This window comes from Lathyrus oleraceus, chromosome 6 (genome assembly GCF_024323335.1).
Source record: "Lathyrus oleraceus cultivar Zhongwan6 chromosome 6, CAAS_Psat_ZW6_1.0, whole genome shotgun sequence".
NCBI classification, from domain to species: Eukaryota; Viridiplantae; Streptophyta; class Magnoliopsida; order Fabales; family Fabaceae; genus Lathyrus; species Lathyrus oleraceus.
Window position 1 is genome coordinate 131,742,225 of NC_066584.1, and position 22,261 is coordinate 131,764,485.

Below are 22,261 nucleotides of genomic sequence, written 5' to 3' on the forward strand. Positions count from 1 at the left end.
TCACCACGAGTTGGGTAATGCCTACAAGGATATCAACAAACTGAAGGATCAAGACCGTTAGAATAGGGTTGGTTATGACCAACTTTTAGAATAAAAATCCTACTGTGAAGGTAGAGGCCGTCACCTAGAGGTTCTCTTGGACCAAAGGGAAGTGTTCATTCAAGAACTCATCTAGGGAAGAAATTAGAGGCTGATTCAAAATCTTCTCTGAAATGCTCAAGAATGGAGAGAGAAACACCTTCATCCGACGAAGTTTGCAGATTAAGTAATTGAAGATATTCTTGAGAAGTTGAAGATGGCCTTTTCTGTAATGATTACTCAAAACACTCCTAGGGAAGTTTACAATTTTTTTGCCTCTGGTAAGGTCATGTTGACCGGTTTTAAACTCGAACTTAAGAGAGCCCGATATGAAAATAAATTGTAATCCATTACTTCTAATAAGTTTTCTTCAATGGAATAAAAGGAATATTTTGGCTTGTGCACAACTTGTGGTCTTATCGTTTCTCTTTATTTTCATGCTTTCAGATTACTCACAATAATAGGCAAAATCTCTGGATTCCCTAGGAATTAAAAATAAACCATTTTTTGAATTCATACATACATTCATACATTCATGAATCTCATTCTAAAAATATGATTTTCATACCATCTCTTTCGCACCGTCCAGAAAAGACGATGATTCTCCGACGAAGATATCTTGCTTGAGCTAACCGTCTGAAGATAATGGTGCAAATTGAACAAGAGAGCAACACCTACAATGAGAAATTGGATTAGTTCCTAATAAAGACGGATATAATTATTGAGCTCTTTTACGCTCAGAAGGATAATACTACAACGGCTACTGAGGCTCCAACTAAAACCAAAGCGGTTGTTTAGACGATACCTAACCATCTAGGATGTCTTCCAGGGCCTAGTGGACATGCTACTATCTACCCTGGGGGATGTCACATAAAACAGATCGTTAGTGGTGGATCTTGCATTCCTTATCAGCCAGGGCCTCAACCTCAGGTTAATGGGAGTATTGTCACTCATCCTTGGGGTATACCTCCCGATTCATCTCCATCAGTGATTGATCCCAACAACAATGAATCTCCTCAAGATCAACCTCAACATAATTCTTTACCTGTAGCCGCTGAAGCCCCAGATGGGACAGAAAATGAATACATGGGTCCTCCCATTAAATTACAAATTCCTCCATAGATCATTCATCCTGGTACACAATTGTCAAATATAGAGTTGTCATCATCAAAAAGGGGGAGAATATGAAGACAAGCTTATCAAAGTGTTTTGATGAAGACATGCTCAACATATAGGCATTGCAAAAAAATGACTCAAGACTAAAGCTCAAGCGTTTCTTCTCAAAGAATTTCAAAGTCTTGAAGATGGCTATTGATTCGATCAAAATGTTAAGGTATTAAGTTCTCATTCTCTCTATGATAAGTCAAGTGCTCTAGTTTTTATCATTCATTCATGTGTTGACTGCTTAGGTTTCTTAAATATTTCTCATTTGGCAGTCATCTTTATTTCTAAATGCATTCTACCATTCTTCTATGTGGTAATCGGTTACCAGCATTAAGGTAATCGATTATCAACTATGCGTGTTGTTGTGCAAGTCAATTTTTACAACAAGTAATCGATTACACCCTTTTGGTAATCGATTACACAGTTCATTTTTTAAAATATTGTAACGTTAGCTCAGGTGTAATCTACTACACCATATTGGATAATTGATTACCACTAAACCAGTGGCTGAAAATATTGCATTTTTTCATGAAAATTTTCTATGGAGTGTGTTCTTGAACCATGGCATCCTTTCATGTATCATAACCATTTGTAAGAACGAAGTGCGCCTAAGATGGGGGGTGAATTAGGTTCTTTAAAATTTTATCCGGTTTTATGATATGAAGTTGATAATATTTCTGGTTTGGAAATTTATGAAAGATGTAAAGGCGGAAAGATAAATGACACAAGGATATATCCTGGTTCCCCTCACAATCCGAGAGTACTCCAGTCCCCTTATGAAGTAAGAGATTTTCACTAGGTTTGGTAACTTGAACAAGAAATAACCAAAAACCAAGAAGAATCGTCTTGGACCAAGAACAATCATCTTGGATTTTCACTAAGTCACCCTATGAGAACAATCCTCTCAATGTGACTAATATTGCTTCCTAACAATCCTAGAAAGCAAAGATACAACAAGTATAATTTTTGTATAAGAGTTCGAATAGATGAAATATATCAATCACTTGATTGATCTTATCTTTCAAGTAAAACAAATCACAAGGATAATATTAGTGCTCAATGTGTATGAATATATGAGAGTATTTTTCTGAAATATGTATGTAACAATGTTGGAAAAATATCTCAATGAAAGTTGATGTATATATGAACACTTTGGTTAAAAGTTGGTATATTTGAAGTTTGTAATTTGTATGAAAGAGGTGAGTGATAAAATCTGAAAAGTATAATATATATAGGAGACTTTATACCCTTTAGAAAGGTTGCATATAAGTGGAACAATGCAATGGTCAAGGGCAAGAGATATGAATTCGTATGGCACTGAATAACAATGAAGAAGTGCCAGTGGTTCAGGTGTAACTGGTTACCTGAAGGATGTAACCGGTTACATGGTTACGTTATTGACCAGAAAAACAAAAACTCGATCATGTAACCGGTTACTTGAATGATGTAACTGGTTACATCATATTGAAAATGATCAAATTTAAAGAATTTTTGCTACTGCCAGGGATGTAACCGGTTACATGGTTTTGGTAACCGGTTACATGAACTTAAAAGACCAAAAATAGTGTTTTGTAAAAGGGTAAGTGCTTATGGTATGTATTTGATGTTTTGGTAATGCATTTGACTAAATGTTTTGAGCACTAACAAATATCAATGCAAAGAGTTTTAGCTTGTATCCATATAAGTTGAAGATTAATTACTTTGAGTCTTTAATCTTCATGAAATTTGTAAGCAAGCTTTGATCTTTATGCAATTTGTCTTGGCTCATCCTTTTTGATATTCTTCAAATATGTTGTCCTCATCAAAACAAAGTCTTTAAGCAATTTTGGAGAAGCTTGAAAATACATTCGCCCCCTTTTTGATGATGACAACCAATGAGCCTTTGAGCTTTGTTATTTTTGTCCAAGAGTATAGGCTCCCCCTATCTTGATATCTCCCCCTATCTTGATAGTCTTTCTTTACTTATATATGGACTCATAAAAGTTAGACAAAAAGCAACATACAAGCAATATACATACCAACCAAGCTCTTCTCCCTCTTTGGAATTATCAAAAATGATGGGGAAAAGAAGATATAACAATTTTTACCAAATAATATAGAGGCATATTTTAACATAGCACATAACTTATCATAAAACAAAAGAGTTTAACAAGGCAATCAACACATGATAGATATTGTTTTTAAAGAAACAACATAGACTACAAAACACGATAACATGACAATTAAAGCATGACAACATAATAGAAATAATATAGCATAAGAAATCAAAATAATTCCTAGGCTTGGTCCTCATCCATTTCTTCTTCACTTTCGTCTTGATTTTGGTTAGCAAGAGCGGTGAGGAATTCGGTACGGAGGTTGTCAAAGCGGGTGTTGATGTTAAGATTAATGCGTTCTTCCATATCCCCCATATGATTGTAAAGAAACTCATTGGAGAAGCCACCTTCCGGAACCGGAGTTGGAATTGGAGTAGGAGCCACATTTGGAGGAGGAATAGGTTGTTCAATATGCTTATAAAGTCCATCATCGTCTTTGAAAATGGCCATTTTCTTGTTTGCGGCTTGAACACTTATTTCACAAGCTCTTTCCGTCATCTCAACACAAGGTTCGCGGTTGAGAGAAACATTACAATAATCCAAAATGAGAGATATGATATGACCATAAGGAAGACTACCTCGAAGATTCCTTTGATGACACATATAGTTCATAATCACATATGCCCAATTAACCTTAATGCGATTTTTGATGGCAAAGATAAGCTGCATATCAACATCACTTATTTGGGAATGGTTAGAGTGTTTAGGGAGCAAAATGTATGCAATCAAGTAATGAAGCATACGGTCACTAACGGACAAGGTTGCTGAGTACAAATGAACTCTTTTTGAAGAAGCATTTCGGCTTGCAAGTTCCTGCTCAGATATACGGCTTATGCTAACGTAGTAAGCAAATCTCTCATAATTCTCAAAACCTTCATCATCACAAACAACATTATGACGAATACGAGCACCCTCAGATGGCACTCCCAAACATTTTCCAAAGTCCTCTAAACTTAAGACAATATCAGTTTTCTTAACATGAGAGCTTAGAGTATAATCCCTAGAAAGTGAGAGTTTTGCATAAAAATCCTTGGCTAGATCAGGGTACAGAAAAGTAGAGGTTCCAATAAAATTTGTGATACCTTGATATCTCAAAAGAGGGTTGAAATTGAAACTAGTTGTAGGAAAGGATGCAAGGTTACCATATTTTACCGAAGTGAGAGCTCTATTCCGGAAAGGAAATTGAAGTCTTCTTTGCATCATTGTAGGTTGAGGAGCTACACTTTCAGAATCATTGGTAGAATTAGAGGTACCTTCTCCCATTTTTGCCTTTCCTTTGAGTTTCCTTGAAGGAGCCATTGATGGAGCTTGAGAAAGTTAGGGTTTTTGAGAGAAAGGAGTATAAAAAAGTGCTTCTGAGAATGACTTATGGTTTATGAGTGGATAAAATGTAATATATAGTGGTAGAATATAAGTGGGTAATAAAGAGTGATATGGGTAAATGGTGAAATGTGAGTGGTGTAGCGGTGTATTCGTCACTATATGATTTATCGATTAAACCATAAGCAAAGCATACAAAGAATCGAGTCGCCACCGCACTTTTATTTATCCTAAGGAATGGCTAAAAAGCGAACAAAAGCCTAAGAAGTTTTACACATAGAAAACTAATGAAAAAGATCAGAGAGTCTGGGTAAGGGGTAAATTACGCAATGGGAAGGTGTTAGGCACCCAAAACGTCCTAGGTACTCCTAGGGAGCCCTTCTCACAATTGTTGTATGAAAATGTTATTTGTTATGAAAACATTATTGTGCAAACATTAATGGGAAGATGAGAAAAGAATATACAATTTTTATTGTTTTTGTGTTTGAACGGATGAACCCGTTGCCTACGTACCTTCCATGAAAGGTAAGGATCAAAATGCCGTAGTTCGGCTAAAAGATTTCCAAAAATTTGTGAATTCATTTTAAAACACCAGCATTAAGGTTTTTCATTACCAATGGGAGAAAACTCAACCTGAATCAACAATCCACCATGCGAGGACGGCTTCAACATACTAGTGAGGGGTTAACCCTGTAATAAGTATGGAAGACTTACAATCAACTCAACTAAGGATAAGGTAAGATTTACATCAACCACTATGGTAATTGAAACCTATGGCTAATGTGTGAAAAACTTAACAAGAATGGACAAAGCCACAAAACAATTGAATGGGTGTAATCAACCAATTATGAGTATTTACAAAATATGGTCAAGGTGTGATTAGGATTCAATTCAGAAAGAAGTGTTATCAAAAGTGGAGTTTGGAAAATCAAGGACTTAAGGTCCAGGTTTCTAATTTGAAAAGACATGAAGATGTTTGCACAACAATTATTTCAAGTTTTGAAAGTCAACATGTGAAAAGGTTTAGGACAAAGAGGGTGAGTGGATAATGGAGTGTAAAACTTCTCAGAAAGGTTCACCTCTTGAGATCATATAGAAGATGATTCAAGTGTGTCCTTAGGAATAGGCAAATGAGCAAATAACAAATAAGCAAAACAAATGATACCGGATGCCAATGGCTGGACTTATACCAATCTCACAAACAAAGGCGGATATCGGATACCAATAAATGGATTTACACCAGTCTCCTAAAACAAACAGGGATATCAGAGGCCAATAAATGGTCTTATACTAATCTCCTAAAGCAAAACAAAACCTGGATATCAAATGCCAATAAATGGACTTACTCCAATCTCCCAAAGCAAAACAAAACATGGATATCAGATGCCAATCTATCAAGGCTTACTCTAATCTCCACAGGATGATCATAGGAATACAAATGCCAACAACATGGTCTTACAATTGAATCCTCACATATAACAAACAAACAAAAGCAATAAGCAAAGAGGACATAAGTGGCCAACAACATGGTCTTACACTCAATCCCTTCCAAATCACAGGAACAATGGCCAACAAGTGGACTTACAGTTGATTCCTCAATGGGCAAACAAAGATGGGCACAAAGATGTGAAATGGTGATCATGCAATAATGAACAATCAATGATGATAAATGCACAAAGGCAAACAAGCAAACATGTACAGATGAACCAATAAGCAATCAATGATTCAGTTAGCACACACTATATACAAGCAATTAGGCTCAAGCAAGGGTTAGACTTTAAAGTCAACTGGAATGGGGTAAGTGGTGCTCTTAACCTTAACATTGAGAGTTAAGGTGAAGCAGATGAAAGGATATGAGGGGTGTGCCTCATGCTCTTATCCCTGGTCAGGGAGAGCTTCAAATGATAGAAGGTGTGGGAGTTCAGAAAGTTGGAACTCTCTCCACAAGTTAATGACTCTATAGATCTTGGGTTAAGATCCACAATGCTACAACATGTAATGTGAGCAGAGGGATGACACACAGAATAGTAGGAGATGGACTACACATCTCTTTTATCTACCAATTGCCTTATCAAAAGGACTTTTCCTGCTTGGGGACAAAGATAAACAATTACAAGCATTGCCTCTTAAGGAGGACTTCAGACAGGTGCCTGGCCAAGTAACAGGCCAGGTCTTCCAGACTACATGAAGAACAGATGTTATACCTCAATGCTTAAGCTATCAAGCAAAGCAAAAGCAAGTTCACAAAGGAACTATAGCAACTAAGGTACCTGTTGAAACATCAAACACAATTAGTAATGCTATACAGACAATCAACCAACAGTTAATGCAACAGACAACCAATATAGGCAAAGGCATAAGCCACAAGTCAATCTCAAATGAACCAACTTCAACCTACAAAACACACATTAGCAATCAAAAGCAAATATCAAATGCTCTCAAGATAAGGCATCATCAATTGTGTAGCTTGTATGTGTAACCTGAAACAAAACTTCAAACATGAGAGGCAAACCCTTAGGCCAAAGCCTAGGGTCAAAGAGGGGGAAACAATTTTAAACAGAACATGAAAATTCACAAGAATCAAGTTTAATCAATCAAGAACAATGTCCAAGTGGTCTCATATCAAAATCATGAACCAATTTCATTTCATAAACAAATCATGCCAAAGTATGCAAGTTGGAAGCTCAAAGAGGCAACAGAATGATCAAAAGCAAATCAAATCAAAAATGGCTCAATAAATTCCAAGAAAAATGATGTCTAAACAGAACACATCAAATGATCAGCACACCAAAAATCATGGCATTTGGACAAGTATAAGCATGTCAATTAAAATCAACAAGTCAATGTAAGCATAAACAAGCTCAAACAAGACCACAAATGGTGCATCACCTTAAGGCAATCCTAAAACAGAAATGACATAAGATAAATGAACCAAACCAAAGCCAAGACAAACTTAAATGTGTCTAGAAAACATGTGTAAAATTTCCAGTCCATATGATAAGGCATGAGAATTTCACAAATCATGGAAGTTCAACACTCAACAAAAGTCCAATTATGACAAGCCAGAAGAGAAAATCTCAAACAAATTGGAAATGGATCTAAAACTTCTGCAAAAAATCATGACTAAACCTAATATCCAGGAGTAGCATCATGCAAAAATTCAGATCATTTGGCATTTAAATGGCATGGTAAATAAAATCAGCAAATTGGACAAGAAATGGTGTGACACACATTGTCACACCTCCATTAATCACATCATATGTCACAAACCAGAAATGCAAAAATAGCAAACTCAATTCCAGAATGCTCATCAAAGTGTCTAGTTTATGCATGTCAATTTTCAGCTTCATTGGATCAAGCATCATGATTTCACAATCAAAAGAGCAAGCAAGATGCATGAATGTATAAGCATGAACAAAGCCTAGGCAATTTAAAAATCCACCCGAGCACAAATTCTGTAAAAATATCCATAACATAGTAGACATCATAAAGATCATTGTGCAAAAAACCTCATGTGATTTGGATCATTATTTTTGAAGTTATGAATTTTTGAATGAGGAGAAAAATTAAAAATGCATGAGATAAGGCATGTGAACATGTAAGGCATAAGTGGATAAAATAAACAAGGCATTTGGATTTTTGATGGAGCGGGGAATCGAACCGCGTGGGAATTTGAATATGGCGCCATGTGAAACGCAGCGTTTCATTTAATTGAAACGCTGGCCAATCAGAAGCCGGCACATGGTCCAGTACATGTGCACAAACACGAAAACACATGCAAACACACGGGCAAATGGATCAAAGACGATCTGGAAAACAAAAACCCTAGACCTTCATACGGTTCATCATGTTCATCAACATCAAGAACAAACATGCACAGAAAATCATGAAACGCCTATCATTAGAATCCTCTCACCTCACACATCATCAATCCAACATTAATTTAACCTAAATCTAACCAAATCAAACAGATCGAGCAAGGAAAGTTTCACATGCCAAAATTCAAATCAACATAACTTCTTCAATATTGCATGGTTTTAAGAGATCTAAAGCTCAGTATACTCTATGTTCAGCGATCTAGAAGATGCACATGATTATTTCAAGAATTGTAAGCATCGAAATCTAACCTCGATGAAGCAACAAAGTTGGATTTGTGCACTTCTGGTCCTGGAAGTGCAAAACAGATGTCCTTCCAAGCTTAGATGATTGAATGGATGCAAAAGGATAGCTCAACAACGCTTGATTCGTCCAGAAATCTCAGCTGCCATTGATGAACATGAGCTTCAAGAGTCCACGATTTGGTTTGTATTCTGCAGGATCTTGCTCCAATTCACTTCAACAATACTTGTGGATGATGCACAAACCAAGAACAAAGCAAAAAAGATGAAGAAAATCCATGAAGAGTTGAGAGAAACTTGAGATGAAAATTTTTAGATATGAGTTTGTGAAGTTGTTTTTTGATGAATTCGGTTAGAATTAAGGTTATATACCCTCTGCTAATGAAGCTTGTTAATCCTAATTAGCCATAATGCAAGTAATTAGTGAAATGGAATGGTTTATGCAAATTGCCAAAATCACCCTTATGCATATGTGGCCAATGGAACAGTGCGAATTTCACTTGAAACAAGTCTTAAAATCTGTTTTGAGGAAAATGGAATTGGTTTGAAATGAAAATAATGCACACTTTTCAAATTCACATTTTCCCACCAAAATTCAAAATGAAATCAAGTGAAAAATGCACTTTTTTTTGTGATGAGTTTTAATGGAATGTGATGCATGATTATGATAGTGCACATCAAGAGTGAAATCCTCCAAAAAGAACCACATGATTTGGCCTTTTGGTTCAAGAGTTATGCCTTGTTGAAGTTCAAAATCCATTGCCAATGATTTGATCATAACTTGCCAACCACAAATGAGAAATGGATGTTCTTGGACTTTTTGGAAAGGTGAGAGCAAGATATTCAACTTTCATGTTGGACAAAATTTGATTTGAAGCTTTCTTGATGATGTAAATTTGAGGAGAAGACCTTTCCACTTTTGGCAGTTTGAAATTACAGGTCACTTACTATTTTTGGAAACTTTTTGTCTGACCTCAAATTCTTCCATGATGACCTTTGAAATGTCAAATGAGAATTGTATGGACATGAATGAGACCTTTCTAACCATCTCCCACCATCAAATCCCTGATTTTATGCACAGTTGACCACAGTTGACTTTGCTAGGGTTTTGGTTGACTGAACAATGCCTTGATGAATTTCAAGCCTCTACCACTTGAGATCTTGATTCCAAATGATATCACAACTCATATGAACTCTTGATGAATGATCATGGTGCCCAAATTCTCAAGAATGGCCACCATCTATTGCTCAATGAATGACTTTGACTATCTTGACCTAATGGTTGCTTCATCCTCAAGTAACAAAGTTAGATGACATATTTTTGTACCTTTGGTTAGTAAACAAATGAAAAGCAATGATATACATATGCAAAACATGCTTGGTGATCAAGAACTACTCTCAATAGATAACCCACCCACAGGGAAGGAAGGCAAAGTGTACAATGATCCTTGAGGCAATGATATGATATGATACGATGCCATGAGGGATCTTAGGGACAAAATTGGGGTCTTACAGATGCCCCTATTTAAGGTCATTCTAACCGGAGAAGTGAAGTTTAGAAATCTTCATCTCGACGCGGTAGAATGGGCTTAAATAACAGAAATGAGACAAATTTTGGTCCCTAAGAGACCTCATGATGCAAATGTATGCATGCAAAAGACACAAACTCTGTGGGGATATGATTCACACAGAAGAAAAAGACGATCTGTCGGAGTAATACACTCACCAGGAACAGAGACTCTAACAAGACTCTTATTGGGGACTCTGATAGGGGATAAGAAAAAAAGAATGCGTGAGCAGGACACGACTCTGAATTGGGAAAAACAAAACTGACACAGCGTGAACAAGACACGACTAGAACAGAGACCTCACTGGAAAGTAAAGGACTCACACTGGGGAAAAGAAAGAATTCCAAAGGACAACACATCCATTGGAAAGGCACAAGCTGACTCAAACTATCCACAAAGGATACTTCGGATAAAAATCCGGACTCGGACCAGGAAAGATTCACAAAGAACCTCCCTGCCGGGGAAACATGCATATATTGGGGAAACCACCAATACAGCAAAGGGTAAAAATCACCACAAGAAACTCCTCCGGAGAAAGTGTCTAACAAAGAGACTCTCCTGGGGAAAAGCAACAAGGAAATGAGATGTTACCAGTATAAGGGTAACAAACTCAGGAAGAATGAATATCTAAGACCGGTATAAGGGTGAGAGATATCAATCAACCAAACATTTAAGAAAGACCTGAAAAAGGTACATCAACTCAGGAAAATCTGACTCCACAAGGGACCAAGGTCATAATAGGGAGGAGAAAGGGGGGAACACCAGGGATACCGAGGTATATAATAGGTGACCGACCAAAGCGTGAATTGGTTTTTACTGCCAAAACACTCATCATCCGAAAGGAGGGCTTGAAAAAGCAAATCGACATACAGGACGGACATTCGAATCTACAACGGGAAAACGAATCTTACTCAACTGGGGGCACAAACCCAAAGAGTGCATGAGATATAATATCCATTACCATCAGAGCGTGGATAGAATACTCACATGAGATATATTATCTATTACCGTCAGAACGTAGATAATACACTCGCATGGTAAGAAACACCAGGGATACCGGTTACTGGGTATATAATAGGTGGTCTACCGAAAACGTGAATTGGTTTTTACTGCCAAAACACTCATCATCCAAAACACAAACTGGTTAAAGGATGGGTATTCGATTCTACAAAGAATACAAATCTTACTCTACAGGGGAAGATCAACAAAGGATTTCAACCAAAGAGCGCATGAGACATATTATTCATTACCGTCAGAACGTGAATAATATACTCGAAAGGAAAAGACACCAGAGATACCGGTTAGGGCATATAATAGGTGACTAACCAAAAAGAGAGACAATCGATACCAAGCATACGGGTAAACGAAAGACAACTCAAAGTGATAAATTGCAAGCATCCGGCAATTATCCGAGAAACAAAGAAATACTCGATCCCACAAAGGAATAACGAATCTTACTCGACTAGGGAAACACAAAAGGCTTCGACTGAAGAGTGCATGAGATATATTATCCATTACCGTCAGAACGTGGATAACATACTCGCATGGAAGATTATCCATAACCGGTTACTGGGTTAATAAAGGATAAATCAACCGAAAAGAAAGCCATCGGGATACCAAAACTAGGTATATAAAGATGACCCATCAAAGGGAGCAACAATCATTACCAAGCAAACGGGTAAATGAAAGGCGATCCGCTGAGGATGAATTGCAAGCATCGGGCAATTATCCACAAGGACTAACTGGGAATGCATTGAGAAACAATCAATGATCCGGGAAACAAATCACTAGCAAACGGTGAAAAGACCCACTGGCGACTTCAAAAGGGATAACATTGCAAGCATACGGCAATGATCCAGAAGACTTGCTGGGAATACAATTGCGAGCATACGACAATGATCCAGAAGACTTGCTGGGAATACAATTGCGAGCATACGGCAATTGACCACAAACAAGGAGGAATATCAACATCAAACAACGAATGAAGATAATCACAAAGAGTAACCATCATCGGTTAGGATGAATAACAAGGTTAACTCTGCAAAGAGGAGAAATTAGGGTTTACAACTACCGAATACGGGGTAGAATACCAAAAAACTCAGGCTGAGGAAACAAGAGGTTTAACACTACCAACTACAGGGTAGAAAACCAAAGACTCAGCTGGGATAAAATTGCTAGCAACCAGCAATTATCCACCTGTACCACAAGGCACAAACTCCGCTAGGGAGAAAAATCACAACATGGGATTTACAACTACCGAATACGGGGTAGAAGACCACAGACTCAACTGGGGATAGGGTGAATGAATGCTGAATATTGAGCACTTATTCAACTTATTCCACAGGGAGACTCCAACTCTAATGGGGATGAAACCACAACAGCCCACAAATCCACCACCAACCAGAATGAACCACAAAGGTTACCTCTGCTAGGGGAAAAAAGATAGGACTTACAACTACCGAATACGGGGTAGTAGCCATACTCTGGTGAGGATAAACACGAATTAGGGTTTACATCTACCGAATACTGGGTAGAAAACCAACAACTCCGCGTGGGGAATGAAAGAATCACCAATCCGCACGGGAACAAAATAAGGGTTTATAACAAACCACAACCTCTGCTGGAGAGTAAGAAAAATATAGGATTTACGACTACCGACTACTAGGTAGAAAACCAACGACTCTTGCCAAGGAATAAAAGGTATATAACCACAAATTCCGCCAAAAAGGCAAGGAAAATAGGACTTACAACTACCGGTTACTGGGTAGAGGCCCAAAACTCCGCTGGGGATAAAAAGAATTATTGCCGGTTACTGGGCAGTTCATTCATTTATTCCACAGGGAAACACAAGAAACAGTTGACAAATAGCCAATTCGGGATCAATCCGAAACGATAGACTGAATCAAGACTCGTCCTATGAGGATATAACTCAATAGGAACATCCATCCCAATATATGTGTTGGGAGGAAACGGAAGAAACCGTCATCCACGAGGATATATCTCGGTGGGGAACTGCAGAAGGAAAGACAGACACTTTCTGCTTATGAGGCTGACTCTATATGGAGAGATTTAAACACCCGACATCTGCTTTGGAAGATCTATAAAGAGATCTATACCGCCCAAAGCAGGGGAACAACAACAAAAGATATATGGCAAAAATGCAACATGAATATCTGAATGTTTATGAATATGCATGAATATGCGTGATTTATGTTTGATAAATGCTGACAAAACAGACATATCTAACACAACCGAGTCCAGAAATCAAACGCCCGGTACTATACTTCCAGGGGAAAAACCAACTGGAAGGCCAATCTGCTGGAGATCCTTAATGCTACAAAGCAAAGATCTGCGGGGAGGCAAAAGATCAGAGATATCACCAAATCTCTGAGTGATGGATCAACAATCACCCAACTAAGGCACAGAAAGCCACAACAAGGCAACAACGGCCACAAAGACAAATCTGTTGGGGAGGCGGGAGAAATCCCAAAACATCTGCAGGGGAACAAGAGCTCACTGCACAAGCGAGAATTGCTATGAAAGCAACTCCAAATAACTCCACTGGGGAACAACCCACTGAGGGAGAACAGACCATCCACGTAGAATCCACTGCACAAGCAACTCTACCTAGGGAGAACACAAGGATAGCCACTCCATCGGGGATACACCCACTGAAGGAAAAACAGATTACACAAGTAGATCCTACAACGAGGAAATCAAACAACTCGGGATGATAGATCCCCGACCAACCCTATTAGGGAAGAAGAGGTTTCAACAAGCAGGAACTGCCACAAAAGCAAATCTGTCGAGGATACCAGCTCTGACGGAGACTCTGAGGGGATTATTGCAGATACAATCCTGACTCTGTTGGGGAATACCAACTCCATTGGGGATTTTGCACAAATACAATCCACCAAACCACAAATCTACTGACGGCTGGGGAATCCACTGAGGAATCCACTGGGGATATGGAAGAGAGCTGGGGATCAACCACCAAATGCTACACCTTCTGAGGAGAACATCCACAACTGCTGAGGAGGAACACAATCACTGCCCTGCTGAAGGGATAACCGCACTGATGGGGAGATATAGCAACTCTGCCGGCGACTTGGCCGGGGAAGAGGGTACTGCTGGAGCAAACGAAGTCTTCCACAAGCACTCTACTTTGGGGATATATCACAGATTCCACTAGCGACTGTGCTGAGGAAAGAAGCAACAACTCATCCGGTGACTGCACTAGGGAGAGTGACGGGGTACCGGGGTCTCAAACCACCCACTACCGAAGCTTCCAAACGGACAACACCCATGCTGGGAAGAAAAAACTGCTGGAGAAGAAAACGAAATCTTCAACAACATCTGCTTGGGGAACAACCCCTACAAAGTTCTGCTTGGGGAACAACCCCAACAACAAAACTGGGTAAAGAGGATACAACCAATGCCAGGAATATGAACAAATGTCTTACCTGTTGGGAATCATACCACCCTTGGGAGAGCACTGAGATTCTTACGTATCCTTTTGTCATTGTGAATGTTCACTTTGTTAAAGACAATAAATTTTGAAAAATTTAATTATTTAAAACAATGACATTTTATCAATTAAAACATGCAAAACATTTGTTGAATTGAAACAAATAAGAGTGCAAATAATTGGATAAAAGCTCAAATTGATTTGATGGAATGGTAGCCTGCAAATGGCAAGACTCCATAGATCTGTACAAATTTGAAATCAGTGATATATATTGGAAGAGGGCTACATTGAACATAATGATCCTTTCTCTACCAATTTGAATCTCGATGTATTCGAAGCTTCAGTTGACGACGAATCGAGAATCATTTGACGAAAAGACGGCTGTGGAACAGAAAGTCTTGTCAGGATGCAGTTACTTGCCAAATCCCTAATTTTTGCCTAGATTGCCCCCAGGGTGAGGTACTCAATCTAGCGGGATGCAAATATATCTTTTTTATGTATCTAACTTTTGCCTGGATCACCCTTGCAGGTTCTCCGCCGAGACGCTCATTTTTGCGTAAGCCGCCCTTTCGGGTTTTCAACTTAGCGAGCTATTCTGTTTTTCATTTGCATATACTTTTTTTTAGGCAAAGTATTTCTTGACTGCATCTGAATTCACAGGACGAGTGAAATCCTCCCCATCCATTGTTGTAAGCATCAAAGCACCGCCTGAAAAGGCTCTCTTAACAACATATGGACCCTCGTAGTTTGGAGTCCACTTGCCCCTGGAATCGGGCGCGAAAGACAAGACTTTCTTGAGCACGAGGTCACCTTCTCGGAACACACGAGGCTTGACCTTCTTATCAAATGCTTTCTTCATTCTCTGCTGATATAACTGACCATGACACATGGCAGTCAATCGCTTCTCTTCGATCAAATTCAACTGGTCATAACGGCTCTGTATCCATTCAGCATCAGTCAACTTAGCTTCCATCAAGACTCTCATTGATGGGATCTCCACCTCTACTGGGAGAACAGCCTCCATGCCGTAAACAAGAGAGAAAGGGGTTGCCCCTGTTGAAGTGCGGACAGATGTACGATAACCATGCAAAGCAAATGGCAGCATCTCATGCCAATCTTTGTACGTGACAGTCATCTTCTGGATAATCTTCTTAATGTTCTTATTAGCAGCTTTAACAGCCCCATTCATCTTAGGTCTGTAGGGAGAAGAATTATGGTGTGCAATCTTGAATTCAGCGCACAAATCTTCCATCATCTTATTATTCAGATTAGATCCATTATTAGTAATGATCTTATCTGGCACACCATAACGGCAAATCAGCTGGTTCTTGATAAACTTCACAACCACCTGTCTGGTCACATTCGCATACGAAGCGGCCTCAACCCATTTGGTGAAGTAATCAATTGCTATGAGAATAAACCTGTGTCTATTGGACGCCTTCGGTTCAATCATGCCAATCATGTCAATTCCCCACATAGAGAAAGGCCATGGTGATGAAATCACATTCAGAAGTGTCGGAGGAATATGAATCTTGTCCGCGTAAATCTGACACTTGTGGCATTTCTTCACATATTTGTAACAGTCAGACTCCATTGTCAGCCAATAGTAGCCTGCTCTCAACATCTTTTTAGCCATGGCATTTCCATTGGAATGAGTACCAAATGAACCCTCATGGACCTCAGTCATCAACAGGTTTGCTTCGTGTCTATCCACGCATCTGAGCAAAACCATGTCAAAATTTCTCTTATACAACACTTCACCACTGAGGTAGAAACTGCCTGACAACCTTCTCAAAGTTTTCCTATCTTTCACAGATGCCCCAGGCGGGTAGACCTGGTTCTGAAGGAAATTCTTGATATCAAAATACCAAGGCTTTTCATCATTCACTTCTTCAACTGCAAATATGTGAGCTGGTCTATCCAAGCGCATCACAACAATATTGGGCACTTCATTCCAATATTTTACAACAATCATGGAAGCAAGCGTAGCAAGAGCATCTGCCATCCGATTATCGTCTCGAGGAATATGATGAAAATCAACTTCTGTAAAGAAAGTTGAAATCCTTCTCGCATAATCTCTGTACGGAATGAGACCTGGCTGATTCGTCTCCCACTCACCCTTGATCTGATTAACAACGAGGGCCGAATCACCATACACATCAAGATGCTTGATTCTCAAATCAATACATTCTTCTAGTCTCATAATACAGGCCTCATACTCAGCCATATTATTCGTGCATTTGAAAGTTAGCCTTGCTGTAAACGGAATATGAGTGCTATGAGGAGTAATGATTACTGCCCCAATTCCATTTCCGTACTGATTCACAGCGCCATCAAACACCATCGTCCATCTGGAACCAGGTTCCGGACCTTCATCAAGTGTGGGCTCATCACAATCTTTCATTTTCAAATACAGAATCTCCTCATCAGGGAAGTCATACTGAACTGACTGATGATCTTCAATCGGCTGGTGGCGCTAAATGGTCAGCCAAGATACTACCTTTGATAGCTTTCTGAGCTCGATACTCAATATCATACTCAGACAACAACATCTGCCAACGGGCAATCCTCCCGGTTAAAGCAGGTTTCTCGAAGATATACTTAATTGGATCCATTCTGGATATCAACCAAGTGGTATGATTTATCATGTACTGGCGCAAACGCTTAGCAGCCCAAGCCAAAGCACAGCACGTCTTCTCAAGCATAGAGTACCGAGACTCACAATCAGTAAACTTCTTACTGAGGTAGTAGATAGCAGATTCTTTCTTCCCTGATTCATCTTGTTGACCGAGTACACAACCCATCGAGTCTTCAAGAACAGTTAAATACATAATCAGAGGTCTTCCTTCCACAGGCGGAGACAAGATCGGAGGTTCAGACAGATACTCTTTGATATTGTCGAAAGCTTTCTGGCAATCCTCGGTCCAATCATGAGACTGATCTTTCCGAAGGAGCTTGAATATCGGCGCACATGTGGCAGTCATGTGGGATATAAATCTGGAAATATAGTTCAAGCGGCCAAGAAAACCTCGGACTTGCTTCTCAGTTTTGGGTGCAGGCATCTCTTGTATTGCTTTGACCTTTGCAGGATCAACTTCGATACCTCTTTCGCTGACAACAAAACCCAACAACTTGCCGGAACGGACTCCAAATGTACATTTGTTCGGATTCAGACGAAGTCTAAACTTCCTCAAATGCTGAAAAAGCTTCAACAAATGCTCAACATGTTCAACTTCCGTTCGGGACTTAGCAATCATATCATCAACATAGACCTTTATCTCCTTGTGCATCATATCATGAAACAAGGTAGTCATAGCTCATTGATACGTGGCTCCGGCGTTCTTTAAACCGAAGGGCATCACTTGATAACAGAATGTTCCCCAAGGTGTGATGAATGTTGTCTTCTCCATATCTTCGGGTGCCATCTTGATTTGATTATATCCGGAAAATCCGTCCATAAACGAAAAGACTTTGAATTTAGCAGTTTTGTCTACCAACATATCAATGTGTGGTAGGGGAAAATCATCTTTCGGACTAGCTTTATTCAAATCTCTGTAATCAACACACATACGAACTTTTCCGTCCTTCTTAGGAACAGGCACAATATTGGCCACCCATTGAGGATATGTAGAAGTCACCAGAAACCCCGCATCAATTTGCTTCTGAACTTCCTCTTTGATCTTCACTGCCATATCTGAATGAGTTCTTCTAAGCTTCTGCTTCACAGGCACGCACTCAGGCTTCAAAGGCAGGAAATGTTGCACAATATCTGTATCTAGACCCGGCATGTCTTCATATGACCAAGCGAAGATATCTGAATATTCTCGTAGCAACTCAATCAATCTCTTCTTGACAGACCCTTCAAGAAGTGCCCCAATCTTCACCATACGAACACAATCCTCAGACCCCAAGTTGACTGTTTCCAGATCTTCAAGGTGCCGCTGAATGATCTTCTTCTCGTGCTCAAGGAGACGGGTAATCTCATCAGGAATCCCTTCAACATCATCTTCCTCTGCCTCGAATACAGGGAATTCAAAATTGGGAGATGGCGTTGGATCATTATGTTCAATGGGTTTTAGAATCAACCTGGATAATGATTTTGGTTAATGAAAAACTTTAGAATTTAAACAAACAAATCATTATGCAGATGAAAAATGCTGTTTTTATTCTTGTTTTTATGGGTTTTTTGTGATCACTGATTTCATGCAAAAAAGCAAAAAGTGAAAACAAATGGAAAAACAAATGTTTAACAATGCATTAATTGAATGAAAATATCATTGTATTAAATGCTGCCAACAATGTCATCACTTCTCCTTTTGGCATGGGAGAAGGGTTTTAAACAAAGTGAACAATTACTCTGATCTATGGATGACTGTAGGAACATCTACAGCGACCCAATTGTGGCAGACACCACCAGGAATGATGAAATTGCTCAGATCCTCTGCATCCTCTTCCAAGATAGCAGCAGCTTCTTCAGGTTGATCAGCATGGATGAATCCTCCACTCTTGAACAAACCTTGCTCATTAAATGCCCCAGAACAGTAGCCAATGCCAGCCCGGGATCTGTTGTCTTCAAGCTCAATCATCTTCCCTAAACCAGCAACTGCACCACATTCAATGGCCAGTTTCGCATCTTTGTAGGAAGAAAATGAAGGAGACTTCTTCTCAATTGGTTCATCAATAGATAAGGCTTGGAACGGAGTTCCAACTTCATCCTCAGCGTCAATATACGAGAAAGAAGACAAGTGGCTAACCAGGAGAGCCTTTTCTCCCCCTACCACGACCAGTTTCTTATTCTTGACAAATTTCAGCTTCTGGTGTAGGGTGGATGTCACGGCGCCAGCCTCGTGAATCCATGGTCTGCCAAGGAGACAGCTATAAGATGGGTGGATGTCCATTACCTGGAAGGTAACCTGGAAATCGCTTGGTCCAATCTTGATTGGGAGATCAACTTCCCCAATCACAGTCTTACGCGACCCATCAAACGCTTTCACAACAACAACACTCTGCCTCATGGGAGGACCTTGATATGACAATCGAGAGAGTGTGGATTTTGGCAATACATTAAGAGATGATCCAGTGTCCACCAGCACGTTGGACATGGCATCAGATTTGCAATTCATATATATATGTAAAGCCATGTTGTGGTCTCTTCCCTCCTCAGGGAGATCAGCGTCACAAAAACTCAAGGTGTTGCAAGCAGTGATGTTTGCAACTATGCTGTCAAATTGTTCTACTGTGACATCATGATCGACATACGCCAGATCCAAAATTTTCTGCAGAGCCTCCCTATGGGGTTCTGAATTCAGCAGCAGAGATAAAACGGAGATTTTGGATGGCGTTTGTAGAAGCTGGTCTACAACGTTGTACTCACTCTTTTTGATGAGCCTCAGCATCTCATCACATTCTTCATTCACAATGCCACTCGGGCCAACTGAAGAATCAGGAGTCTTTTGTACGGAGGAGGGTTTGGCAACAACAAGTGCTGGGTTCTGAACATTCACAGCCGTCCCAACCGGACGCTCGGCAGAATCAGAAGCAACAGCTCTAGCCTGAGGCTTAGGAGCAGAGAACACACGACCACTCCGGGTCAATCCACTTACATCAGCAATGTTGGTTACAGAAGTTGAAGGCAAAGGCACTTCTCTCCCATCTTCCACAGCAACAGGATTGTATTTGAACGGAATCGCTCTATCAGAAGCATAAGGCACGGGGCCTGCAGGCTTAATTGTTAGTGAAGGAGAGACCTTCGACTTGCTGCTATCATAGCGAATAACAACAGGCTCAGGCAGCTTGAACACAGAAGATATAACATTGACCTCTGGTTCATCTTCATCAACATTGCGATTCTGCAGAATCTCAATGGTACCTTCATCTAGCAGTTCTTGAAGTTCTCTGCGCACTTGGCGACAACCCAAACGATTCACAGAGCAGATGCGGCATCTGTCATGGTCATGCTCCATATGGCTATATTGACACAGGAGACGATGCAACTCGACCAAAGACTGTCTAATATGGCTGACATATTTGACTTTATACTTTCCAGTGCACCCCTGGACCATATTCACAGATTTCCCATGCTCGGGCAATGGGTTCTTTGTAACATTCGGGCGTGAGTCCTCGAAGCTCAGAATACCGCATCTCATCAAGTCTTGCACCTTGGTCTTCAACGGAAAGCAGTTTTCTATGTTGTGACCCGGAGCACCGGAATGATAAACACAGTGTTGGTCTGGTTTATACCACCATTGAGGATTCGCAGGCACCGCAGGAGGATCCCTGGGAGTAACCAACTTCCTCTCCAACAAGGAAGGATACAATTCAGCATATGACATAGGAATCAGATCGAAGCTGATCTTCTTCCTATCATAACTCAAATTAGCTTGGTTGGTTGTACTGCCACGAGGCTGGTAAGCCTGTTGCTGTGGACGATGCTGCTGCTGATATTGTGGTTGTTGTTGATGCTGATGCTGCTGAGGTTGCTGATACTGAGCACTGTCTCTGAATACGGGTGCTATATGAGCCACCTGATGCTGATTATTTGCACGGCGTGCAGGCTTCCTCTGAACAGAGGATCTTCTGGATTTATCATGGGATTGCACAGCATGTGCCTCCCCATCTTTCTTCTTAAACGCCCCATACCGTTTAGAAGAGCTTTCTTCTTTAGCCAATCGTCCTTCACGGACTCCTTCCTCAAGACGCATCCCCATGTTCACCATCTCGGTGAAATCATAGGGAGCACTTGCTACCATCCGCTCATAATAAAAAGAACTAAGGGTCTTCAAAAAGATCTTAGTCATCTCTTTCTCTTCTAGCGGAGGAGTAATCTGAGCAGCCAATTCTCGCCACCTCTGGGCGTACTCCTTGAATGTCTCTTTATCCTTCTGAGACATGGCCCTGAGTTGATCACGGTCAGGCGCCATATCAACATTGTATTTATACTGCTTGACAAAGGCTTCGCCAAGATCATTGAAGGATCGGATGTTTGCACTATGCAGGCTCATATACCAGCGAAGAGCCGCACCGGACAAACTATCCTGGAAATAATGGATCAACAGCTGATCATTATCTGTTTGTGTAGACATCTTTCTGGCGTACATGACCAGATGAGCAAGAGGGCAGGTGTTCCCCTTATACTTTTCAAAGTCAGGTACTTTGAATTTGATCGGAATCTTAACACCGGGAACAAGGCAAAGCTCAGCAGCGGACTTGCCAAAAAGATCTTTCCCTCTGAGGGTCTTCAACTCCTTTCTCAGCTCAAGAAATTGGTCATTCATAGCTTCCATCTTCTCGTTGATATCTGGGCCCTCAGACGGCTCAAAATGATAGATGGTGTCGTCTACCCTAGGCATGGTATGCACGACAGGAGGAGCAGCAACAGGGACCGGGCTAGATGCCGGCATGTGAGCAAAAGTTGGAGCAGGAATGTCAGGCATGAAACCCGGAGGCATA